The following is a 13294-nucleotide window of genomic DNA, read 5'->3' as shown; positions in this document are numbered from 1 at the left end:
CTCAGCTGAGTTAGCTCTGTTTCCAGCCTCTGAACTTCAGCTTGCAGCGTCTGTATGCGGACAGAGGTAACATCCAGTGCACCTGTTAGAGATTTGGGTTGGCAAAACAGAGAGAAAGAACAGATAAATAAAACCATCAGACATACAGACAAATTTTATCTGTGATTCATAGTTAAGCTAACAAACACTTTGTCATAGATAAGCAAGTGAGCCACGTAAAAATGTATTTTTACTAAAAGTTTATATTGTTACCCATCCATCTTATTCCTAGCCCCCATGATTCTTTGCATGAAATATGGGCGCAACTTCCATCTTAATGGGACTTGCATAGAAACGAGACACTAAACGTGAATATTAGAGCAATTCTGGTACCAAAATATGTAAACTTCGACGGCTTCACCTCAAACAAGATAACATTATTTGTCCGCCCTCTACCAAAGAGTACAAAGTGACGACATGACCTAAGATGACCTAGACAAGCATATCTAGCTAACTTTATTAGCTTCATATTAGTATAGTAATAGACAATCAAGTTTTGTAAAAGGGATTTGGACACCACCTTCAGATAAATTTTTAGTTTGTAGGGTTGCTGAAATTCTTATTTCATCAACTAATCTTTCTTAAAATGTGGGAATTGTATTCATAAAACTATCCATGGCTCACGTTGCCAGCTCTTCAGTTTGGTAAATGTCAAGTTTTGTATTAAGAATTAATGATAAATTCATTAATATTGAAAGAATCACATCCCCGATGCACTTAGACAGTGAATGGCATGTTTAAAACACTATTGTGAGAGACGTATTAACTTTGTCACAATTAGTAACATGAACGTAGGCAACAGGTACTGAGCATTACAGAAAATATTATTTAAAATTTTCAGCTCATACTGATTTAACAAAAATGAAGCAGCAGTATTTATTACAGTAAATATGTATTTATGTCAGAACAACCACTGTTGATGCTAAATCACTTTGGTAACCCCTGGAAGAATTGCGTTTTTCTATTATTGTTACTGTACCGGAAAAAGGTCCACCCACATTCACAGCTACAGTAGACCCCCCCAGGGAATAATGTGGTATTAGGCCTGTGTGCTACATGGTGGTGGTGGTGGTTGGGGGGTTAATTTGCATTTTTTGTTTGGGACGGATTAAAAAATTAAAAATTTAGATTTTCTGAAATTCCTCCACGCTCCTCTTTCTCTCCCCCTGGGGCACCCGTAGTTTACACCCTCCCCCTCCCTCACCACAGAGACGCGCACACAACAGCATGGCTACCGGCGCAAATCCTGAGTTTCGCCCCATAAGAATGGTTTATTTTCGTCAGCTGTTTGGACCTGGTTCAGGTTTGCAGCTTCGGACCATGACAAAAACACAGCACGCTGAAATATTTACAAGGTCTCTGCAGGTTTCAAAAAGTCAAATTTAAGACTTTTTAAGACATTAATAAAACAATTTAAGACCCATTTCACATCCATACGGGCAAAAAAGTAAAAAAGACATGAAGGGAAATCAGAGGCCCAGAATTACTTGCAAAGTATATGTAGGGCCCTATGAAATCTGTTTTATTTTTTGTCAAATTTCATTTTTTCCATTTTAATGTTTTTTTTTAACCTTTCCACAAATTTTACCAGAAAAAGAGTCTTGTTTATGTAAATGAATCAAATGTTCACTTATTAGATAGAAATAACCTTAAATTTATTGAATAAGGGCCACAGTTGGCTCAGGAGCTGTTGTTTGGATAACTCTGATATAAAATAACTATAACCAGTGTAAGTCAGATATTTCCAACATTTTAAGACACATTCACGTGTATATTCACATCCTTTATAATATAAATGAAGAAATCCTTCTGTTCTCTCATCAGACAGTTATAGTAACTTAATAAGAAGGTCACATTAAAGTTAAATGGTTAATAGTAAACCTGTTACCTAAACTTGTATTTACTCTCACAGTCTATAACAGTCCAGGCAGTGTGATGCTACATTGTTCTACTCCTGACTGTAACGGTTCTCTCCTCATCTCTCTCCATCCTTGCTGTCTGTCCGTCTGCCTCATATCAGAGCGCTGTGTTAATCCAGACACATGTTGGCTCGTTAAGCAACCAAAGGGAACTACAGTATCTACAGGATGAATTATTAAGCTAACTGTTACTCAGATTTAACATCATTTAGACTGCGGGACTTCATAAAATCTCGAGTCCGTCCATCTTGATTTTGAGCCTCTGAAGGGTGAGCGGTGTGCGTCACGTGAGGTGAGGCACACCACTGAGGTGGTGTGATTAGGTAAAATAACCCAAAGCATGGATGAGTTTTCTTGAAGGTGCAATATTACGTACCACGGTACTGGTCCGTATGGGGCTACGTGATGTTTGCCAGTGTTTCGTGCAGCTGCTTTGACATGCTGTTATTGTTTGGGGGGGGGGGGGGGGCAAGCTGTGCCCTGCTTTAGTGTTCCCCCGGGGACATATTCCTCAGATATACATTCCTCTTTCTAAAAAAAAACACAGCATTTCAGTCAAATTCATTCAATTTCTGCATTAAATTGTAAATTCCATTTTTATTGGCCAATTCCGTGATTCCATCCACAATTCTGTTATAATAATACATTAATAATACATTTTAAAGACCTTTAAAAATCGTATTTAAGACATCTTACTACGGGTGCACCAATTGCAATTTTCTGGCCGATCACCGATCTTCAAAAAGCCTGACCTGCTGATTCCGATTTTGGCCGATACCGATTTTTTATAATTGACAGCATACACCTTCAATGTTCCAGTCTTATTTTATTGAATAACATTGAAAAATACCCGTGAAACAATAAAAAAGTTCAGTTGTTCTCTAGCTTTTATATCTTTTGTTATAATCACTCCTAGATATTTAACGTAATTTCTTACAGGAATGTTCTACAGCTCGATCAGTGGGTGGTCATGAATTGAGAGTAACTCACACTTTTTTAAATTCAAGTATAACCCAGATGCTTTTGAAAACTTCTCCACTTTTGTGATTATTAGTGGGATCTGCTCTGATTGTTTAATGAAGATAGCTGTATCATCTGCAAGTTGAGTGACTGACAAATGATGACCTAACACATTTAATGGCTCTATGTCTGTACTATTTTTTATGTAAATAGCGAGAAGTTCTGCAACTAAAATAAATAATAAGGGAGAGCAAGGGCAACCTTGGCGTGTACCTCGTTTAACCTCAAACCTTTTAGTTGTACCTTGAGGGAGGGCAACAGAGCTATTTATCCCATTATAGATCATATAAATTATCTTAATAAACTTTGAACCAAATCCAAAATATTTTACTAGAGTTTTCATTATAAATAGGTGTTCCACTGAATCAAAGGCTTTATAAAAATATAGAAAAAATACAAAACCTTTGTCTTCAATTAAATCGTTATAGTCCAGTAGGTCTAACACCAGTCTGATATTGTTATGTATAAATCTCTCTTTAATAAAACCTGACTGACTTTCACTAATTATTTGATCAATTCTCATTTTCAACCTGTTAGCTAAAACAATAGTAAGTAATTTATAATCCACATTTAACAATGTTATAGGTCTTAAGTTATCAATATGCCTTTTGTCTTTCCCAGGTTTAAGTAAAAGTATAATTATCCCTTGTTTCATGGTTAACACTAAATCATTGTTATCAATACATTTTTTCAAAGCATTAAATATAAATCTTTTATTAATTTCCAGAAAAATGTGTAAAAATTTGAGTTCAAACCATCTTGGCCAGGTGCTTTATTTGGTGCGTGTTGTTTTATAGCTGTGTCTAACTCTTTTATATTGAACTCCGACTCACACATTTCTTTGAATTCTAAATCTGAGGAATATAATGTTTAATACTTTCTAGAAATAAGTACGTCGGGGAGTCGAAAAGATGGCGGAATGAGCAGCAGCACTCGCAGCGGGGTCCAATGTAAATACGTTTTTCCTTGTCCTAATGTGAGTTACAGAAGTTTTAATGCCAACCCAAGGAAAAAAAAAAAGACTATTAATAAGACCTTGAATAAGCTTTTGGACAATCAATCCGAGTTTAAAAAGATATACGAGCTTAACTGACCAACGCCATGCCTAAAGCTAAAAAGTTTGCTAGCATACAAGATCATGACTATGATCTAGCAGCTTTAAAAGAGGCATGCGATGAAGAGTTGTTGGAAGAAATGGAGGAGGAGGGTTCGACCATTCGCCTGGATGACCACACGCCGCTCCCAAGCCCAGACCCTAAAAGATTGAAGAGTAAAGATCAAAAATAAACGAAGTTGAGGTTAGCAACGCTAACATATACGATGCTATTCAAGTGGTCTTAAAAATTTGGACCAAGACGCGCGCCTCAAGAAATTCGAGATCCTCATTGAAGCTAACACCAAAGCAGTTAAAGAAAATAAAAAAGAAATCGGAAAACTGCAGGGGAAAATTGAGGCTTTAAAGAAAGAAAACATCGCATTAAAAGAGATGTGCTTGGAGAACGCCAGATACAAGAGAAGATGGGACCTAAGACTGCTGGGCTTACCGGAAAAAAACAATGAGGACACGAAGGAGGTAGTGGTCGGGATCCTTACCAAGGTGATCCCAGTGGCTGTGGACAAACTCAGAGAGACAGTTGACACTGTGCACCGTCTAGGAAGGAAGAATGATGCAGCTCACAATAACATGTCGAGACCTATCATCATCCAGTTTGCAACGCGGTCCATCAGGAATGAGGTGTGGAAGAAGTCAAAGGATGCGAGGGTCTGCAAGGAACTTGGCATTCAATTCAGAGAGGACTTTTCTAAGGAAGACAGAGAAGCAAGAGCTAAGCTGTGGCCAAAAGTCCAAGAAGCACGTCGAAATGGAAAGAAAGCAACCCTCAAAGAAGGATATGCCATAATAGATGGTAGACGGGTTGATCCATGAAAGACACGAGAAACCATTAAGAAAGGTAAAGAGAAAGGTTTAAGACTGAAAAGATTTTATGTGAAGTTAGGTATCAAATGCTGAGTAGCATGATTGAGTGTTTTTTTTTTTTTCTCACTTCCCTTTTCCTCTAAGAACTGAATAAGAGAGTCTTAAACTGTTATATTTAACGAGTGTAATCGTTTCCTGGGTTACAGTCTTGTTAAGGGACAAAATGTTCATTCCTGCGCAGGGTTAATTTAGTTAGCGCATTCTACAGGGCATACACTATTCATGTCTGTTTCCTTTTTATCTTTAAATGTTCGAGGGTTAAAAAATATAGTTAAACGCAAGGCACTTTTTATGTTTTGTAAAGAACAGAAGGCTAATGTTATTTTTCTACAAGAGACACATTCCATAACTTCAGAAGAAAAATTTTGGAAACAACAATGGGGTGATGAGATTTTTTTTTCTCATGGGACCTCTCACTCTGCTGGAGTGATGGTTTTATTACACCGATTTTCAGGCAAGATAATTGAAACCAAAAGGGACACAGATGGACACTGGCTTATGGTAGCAACTGAAATGGACAATCAGAAATATATCCTACTCTGTGTTTACGGTTATAACAATACAACGCTAAACAGAGAACTGATGGTTAAACTAGAACTGCTGATAAGAGAGTGTAAAATAACTCATATGATAGAGAATGTGATAATGGGAGGGGACTTCAATATAGCACCAGACTCATGGTTAGATCGTTTTCCACACAGAGGACAGCAACCTGTTTATGATGATAATTTAAATTTTTTTTGCCAATCTTTGAATGTAATCGATATATGGAGAGTGTCAAACCCTACCTCCTTAAGATACACGTGGTTTAACGCCTCAAATAGAAATCATTGCTCGAGACTAGATTACTGGCTCATATCACAGGGATTATGCAAAGATATATCAAAATGTGAAATAGCAGCATCACCTCTTACAGACCACTGTATGATATATTTTACATTGAAAATTCTCAGACAACCAATATTATCAGAGAACATATGGAAATTTAATAACAGTCTTTTACATAACAGAGAATTCTGTGAACAAACCAAAATGCTCTTACACGAAATAAACAATTTAGATATGTCTGATTTGAACAAATGGGAATGGTTCAAATTTGAAATAAAAAAGTTAGCTATTGATACAGGGAAAAGAATGACCAAAACACGCATGGAAAAACAACGTGGGATAACTGAAAAAATAAACAATCTCTGTAAGAAAACAGAATTGTCAACTGAGGAAAAAGCTGAATTAGAAGCATTTCAGACTCAACTTGATGAGATTTACATGGAGAAAGCTAAGGGAGCATTTATTAGATCAAGGGCTAGATGGCTAGAACAGGGAGAGAAAAATACAGCGTATTTCTTTGGTTTAGAAAAACATAGGCAAAGTAAAAAAAGAATAAATAAACTTGAAATAAATGATACTATTTTAGTTGACCAAAAACAGATCAATGATGAGATATGGCACTTCTATAACAAGTTATATGAATCGAACTTTAATGAAGATGGTTGTGATTCTCTATTTGTAACAATTCAAAATCAAATTAAAACACTAAATGAGGAAGATAAAGAATTTTTAGAAAATGACTTAACTTTGGCAGAACTTGAAAGTGCATTGAAACAGATGAAAGATGGGAAATCTCCAGGAATCGATGGTTTAACATCAGAATTCTACAAATACTTTTGGGAAGAAGTGAAGGATCTGTTGTATAAAGCCTTCTTGGAATGTCTAAGAAGAGGTTCTTTGTCTCCCTCTATGAAAACAGGGTTAATAACTTTGTTACCAAAACCAAATAAGAATCTAATGAAACTCGACAACTGGAGACCAATATCTCTTCTCTGTAATGATTATAAACTAATAGCCATTGTGTATGCAAACAGACTTAAACAAATACTAGGTAAACTGGTGGAAGAGTGTCAGTCAGCGTTCATCAAAGGTAGATACATACATAATAATGTGAGACTGATATTGGACATGTTAGATTACCAGTCCCTTATAGAATCAGAAAGTTTGATTTTATTTATAGACTTTTAAAGCATTTGATTCTATAGAACATACATTTCTAATTCAAACATTGGAAAAATTTGGATTTGGTCAAAAATTTTGTAAGGTTATTAAAATGTTCTATAATGAAATTGTCAGTTATGTTTTGCTAAACCCAGGAATGACCCAGAGAATCGAGATTTCTCGTGGAATTAGACAAGGTTGCCCAATTTCCCAAAACTCTTCATTTTGTGTACACAGCTGTTAGCTTACCTAGTCTTAAATCACCCAGAATTTAAAGGAATTGATATTCTTGGACGTGAATTTAAAATCAGTCAGTTTGCTGATGACACAGTTTTTTTCATAAAGGACAAATCTATCATCGAAAAGGCATTGAACATTATTTCTATTTTCTCCAAAGCTTCAGGCCTAAATTTAAATCTGAAGAAATGTGAACTTCTACCCCTGTATCCCTGTAATGATTCTCAAATAATGTACATTCCTGTCAAAAGGAGGTGAAATACCTAGGAATAAATTTAACAAATAATGCAGAAAAACTGGTAAAAGACAATATCTCGAGTAAAATAGAGACCATGAATAAGTCCTTAAATCACTGGTTAATGAGAGATTTATCCATCTTTGGTAGAATCTGCTATCCAAAGCGGAAGGAATCTCAAAGCTGGTATACCCCTGTCACTCCCTGTATGTTCCCCCATGTACAATGAAAAAAGTCAATTCTATCATTTACAATTTTATCTGGAGAAACAAAACACACTATGTTAAAAAGTCACAGCTGGTCAAAGAGAGCAGTAAAGGAGGCTTAAAAACACTTGACTTTGAAGCAATGGTTGGAGTGTTTAAGATAAACTGGGTTAAAGCTTTTTTGACAAAATCTGAATCTCTCTGGTTTCATATTCCTAAAAATATATTTAAAAAGGTAGGAGGACTTGAATTTTTGTTAAAATGTGATTTTGAAATCACAAAATTACCAATAAAGCTGTCAGAATTCCACAGACAAGTACTGTACTACTGGAAAATGATATTTTCCCATAATTTTACTCCACATGGCTCCACCTTGTGGAACAACAGAACAATCACAATTAATAGGAAAACTTTGTTTCAGAAAAAATGGTTTGAAAAAGACATTGCTTTTGTTGCTGATCTATTGGATGAAAATGGTCAACTCCTGGAGTACAACACATTCAAGGATAAATATAAGCTCCAATGTTCATATAGAGAATATGACAGAACATGTAAAGCTATTCCTCTCCCCTTGATGCAAATAATACAAAATATTCTTACACATTCAGAGGTTCAGATAGTCCTACCAGCTTTGAAAGTTGAACAAATGCCACTTGGGGACAGGAAGTGTAATAATAAAACTCTGGGAAGAACCCTGAAGGGGACTATATTTCATGACTATAAGTGTGTACCGAAGTTTAGGTTAAATAATTCCAATTTATCAGTAACTAACAAAATCCTTAATTATATGAAATGGCCAATTTCACCAAAGGCAAAAGAAGTTCAATTTAAAATTCTCAATGGGTATTACCCGGTAGCTGAATTACTTCGGAAGAGATTCAAATTTGAGGTGGACAGTTGTGTTTTTTGTGAAAACGAACCTGAAACAATAGAACATCTTTTTTTTTCATGCTCAATTACATCAGTATTTTGGCAAGACGTAAAAAACTGGCTGAACATAAAAATTGGAAATATCTGTGCTTTTGAAATACAACAAATTTTATTATACAATGATAATGTACCCACAGAGAATTCTACTATGATAAACATAATTATAATGTTGGGAAAATATCATATTCATATTTGCAAATGGAAGAATCAGAAACCATCAATTGTTCATTTTAAGAATGTAATTAAGAACTACTTTGTATCACTACAAACCCTGATAAATACCTACCAGCGGGTGGAGATACTTTATGAGAATATGAAAAGACTGTTGGTATTTGAATGAGTATCTTACTTGGTCTTAATGGAGTTGTGTCCTTGTAATAGAGTATTAATAATGATGCCATCGGAGCTAAACGTGTATGATATGTTAGTATGGAATCTAAAGTAGAAAGTGATGCCTTGCCCTTTTTGTTTCTCTTTTGTTTTTTTTAGTTGTTGTTTTTGTTATGATTTCATTGTTTATGTGTGTCTTGAAGACTGTCTTTTTTTTGTACTCCTACGAGAGATTGTATTTCTACAAGTGTTAATAAAAAAAAAAAAAAAAAAAAAAAAAAAAAAGAAATAAGTACGTCCGCTCAGTCCGCCATCTTGCCAGCCCCCCTCTTTGTTAGCATCTATCGCTAGCTGCTGTACTAGAATTCATGTTTGTAATGTACTTCCGCTTTAACACCGGAAGTTTCACCCATATTCAGATTTACAGTAGTTCGTTTACACTTTTTACTGTTCAGCTCTTACATGTCAGTTTCTTCCTCAGCTCTCTTTCTTTTTGAGAGTAATGAATAATATAATCCAGTTTATAGCCACGGTAAATGGCAGTGAAAATATAAGTATTTCATTCAGGCGTCCACATACCTGGAGCAGGAGCACAGGCGTAGTCATGATCGGCTGCAACTGATACCGCAGTTAGGAGCTGCTCCTCAGTCCGGCTCTCTGTCTGTGAGAAGTCAGGACGGGTGTCATGCCCCGAACTTGCTCTGTCATAGACAGACTTTCTCCGAGATTCTCCCCAGTTATTCCACTGAAAACGAGAAGGCACAGCTCCGATTTTCAGCCGCTTTCGCTCACCATTGATGCTAGCCGCAGTGTAGTCTTCCGCGGTGAAGTGTCGGCTACAGACGAAGGTACTCCCGCGAAGGATGTTAAAATCCGGACCTTCATCGCGGCGAATAACTTTAATCCATTTTCTTCTCTCAGCCAGATCAGCGGGGAAGCCGTGGAAACTTAAATAAGGCTGGCGTCGTTTGTTTGATGAACAGAAAGGCACACTGCAGTGACATTTCGATGTAGCTTGAGCCATTGTTCGTAAAACCATTCCCCAGCCGGATTCCGGAAGCCGTCGGACGCAATGTAGACAACTTCCGGGTCACTCTTCTTCTTCTTGTATTTTCAGCAGTTTCTACGCTACTAGGCGTATTACTGCCTGCCATTGGTCAGACTAGATGCCACACTCTCGTCTCATATCCTCCCGTTCTCGCTGTGTCCGAAACATACACTCAGAAAAATGAATCATGGCATAGTTAAGTATTTGCGTATGGAAGAGTATTAGGGCCACTGAAAAAAAAAAATTTGGAGACAAATTTTTTTTTTCAATTGTGAGAATAAAGTCAGAATTCTGAGTTTAAAGTCAGAATTCTGAGTTTAAAGTCAGAATTCTGAGTTTAATCTATTATCTATTTGATTTCATTTAAATGATTAAACTTTTAGAATTTATTTATTCAAATTCCTTCAAATCAGAATAAATTTGTTAATTGCGAAAACAATTAAATTTAATCAGTTAAAACGTATGAATATAGTTTAAATATGACGAGCTGTGGATCAACCAAGATTCATTTAGTTAAAATTTATGAGATTGGTGTACATCAGGTTTACATAAAGATTTCAGTGCATCCATGCTCATCCATTTAAAACACATTGGGTTTATTGGTATAAGTACATAAATCTCATTCTTCATTGTTTCATTTACATTTGAGTGACAAATACACAGCACATAAAGTTTATTGGCCTGTTGTTGCTGAATCCAAGCCATTCAAATGCATAGAAATGTTATATGCATTACGCCTAAATATTTCTGTGAGTGTAGACTGTATTTTTATTTATTTATTTATTTATTTTAGAACTTTATTTCAGGATTTAAATGTACGGTGTATGAATGCATAAATTTGAATACAACTTTCAAATATAAGTGTAGCAATGAAATGGCAAAAAAAAAAAAAAAGAAAAAGAAAGAAAGAAAGAAATGAAGTTGATTTGATGGTAAAGGACAAAGAAAATTGAAGAATAATAAAAAATTAATTAATTAATTAAAACAAAAACCAGGGGCACAACATATAACATACTTTTTGAGAAGAAATAAATCAGTTCGATTAATCAGTGACAAAAACATGTTTACTGTTCTTATAGCTTTCTTGTTTTTGGGTGAAGAAATGGTTCTAATATTTAACTCAGTTTCTTTCTGAAAAGCTGCAAAGCGGGCTTTTGTTTTTGAATGTTTACATTTGTGAATATGGAACTTTGCAAGTAATCTTATGAGATTTATCACAAAATATTCATTAGCATGGGATGTTTGAAAGTTCAAGTGGCCAAAAAGAACATTTTCCATAAAAAAGTTCAAAGTCACAAGTACCATTCTCTAATATGAACCTAGAAACATCTTGCCCTAGCTTATGAGTAAATGAGTATTTCCAAAATAGATGAGTAACAGTCTCTGCATGAGATTCACAGACTGGATAACAAGGATGGATGATTTTAAAGCAAACAAGCAATGTTTGTTTATGAAATATGGATAGTTACATACAAGTACAAACTTTAACCCTCCAAATCTTGAAAATAGATGATTGGGTATATGATTCCACAAATAGTTTGTTTTTTTAAATGAATTGTTTGACCCAGTTGATCTTGATGGTACTGTTAAGAGTACTAACATCTAAAAAATAACAACATCCATTCTCATACCTATTCACGGCAACAGTCTTTCTAATATAGTGGGTCTTATTTTTCCAGAGGAAATGAAATAAATGCTGATCAATGTCTCTAACTGTTTTATTATGGATGTATGAGGAGAGAGCAGTGTAGGTTAGCCTGGAGATGCCTTCTGCTTTTGTTGAGACTCTACCTTTCAAAGACAGATCTCTCAGGAGCCACTGGTTCAATCTCTTTTGAGCCTTTTTGATAGTTGGTGTAAAGTTTAATGAACATCTATCTCTCTAAAACTATTATAATCTTGCTGCTGACATGCAGCACCCCAATGTTTTCCAATAAATTCAACTATATCACGGACTTCACAACAAACACTGGTGTCAGGATTTAATTCATCAATAAACAGAGGTCCACAGACCAAGGTTTTAAGAGTTTTATATATAGTTTAAGTAGTTTTGACTGCTGGTTTGTTAGTTTAGTTTTTATTTTGCAAAAATGCTTCGTTTTAGTTTCGTTTTTATTAGTTTTATTTTTTTCTGATACATGTCAGGGCTGAGGGAACGTCATACATTTTTAAAAACATGTTCAAACAGGCTACTCTTCACTTATCATTTTATTTACTTAAAGATGATGTTTGAATATAACTCCAGACATAAAACTACCACTGTGTGAAGTCTTAACCAATCAGATCAGACAATTTTACTCTCCCCAAACTCTGGTGTAGGTGCCAGTCAGTATGATTGTGTCAAAGACTAGAACTAAGGATATTTTGTCTCTATTTTTATTTTATTTAAGTTCGTTTTGTAAGCGCATTGTACAGTTTTAGTTAGTTTTTGTTTTTTTTACAGCTTAGTTTTGATTGAGTTTCAGTTAACTAAAATGATTTTGAATTTTAGTTTTAGTTATTTAGTTAGTTTGAGTTAACTATAACAACCTTGCCACAGACTAATCCTATGTAACTAGTGCTTTAGCCATGATTTCTTCCATTGTTTCCTGGATTTCTTTATTTTTGCTGCAACTACCACCAGGACAGCAGGCCAAGGATCTCGATCATCACACGAACTCCTGAAAGAGTCTATGTGAGGCCAGGTGTGTGGTCTCACAGTCTGGATTTGTCTAGTGTGTGCTTTTAGAGGATTATAAGATGAAAAACCATCTAAAACCGTCTTCAACTCTGACCTCCTACCAAGGTTATTATAGTTAACTAAAACTAACTAAATAATTCGAACTTAAATTCAAAAATAATTTTACTTAACTGAAACTAAATCAAAACTAAGCTCTACCAAAAAAATGCAAACTAACTAAAACTGTATAGTGTGCTTTGGAAACTAACTAAAATAAAATAAAAACAGAGACAAACTAGAAAAGCACTCAGAGAACGCAGACCTCCACCATTAGCCCTATCTCCCAATAGTGAAGAATCCTTTAAAAACATTCCTGGATCCAGACAGTGATCCAGATCACTCTCAAAATTGAATTCGCCGATTACTCCCTCCCCGGTGGGATGGAGACACGGTGAGGCAAAGCATTGGCTTTGCTATGTGTGGACTGTCATGGCGGAAGCACCCATGATCTCACCAAACCACTGAAAGTCATGGCAGAGGGTGAATATTCCTCTATTCCTCCCAGCATTGTGAGTATTCTCACTACAATTCGCTGTCTTTCTCTCTGTTACGCTCCGACTCGTCTTCTCAACCGGCATGCATCTTACAAACTCTATAAACTCCAAAACTTTGAATAGAAACACACCAAAAACATGCTGCTGGGA

Source organism: Cheilinus undulatus, linkage group 1, assembly GCF_018320785.1.
Source record: "Cheilinus undulatus linkage group 1, ASM1832078v1, whole genome shotgun sequence".
Taxonomy (NCBI): domain Eukaryota; kingdom Metazoa; phylum Chordata; class Actinopteri; order Labriformes; family Labridae; genus Cheilinus; species Cheilinus undulatus.
Note: the sequence above shows the minus strand (reverse complement) of the source record.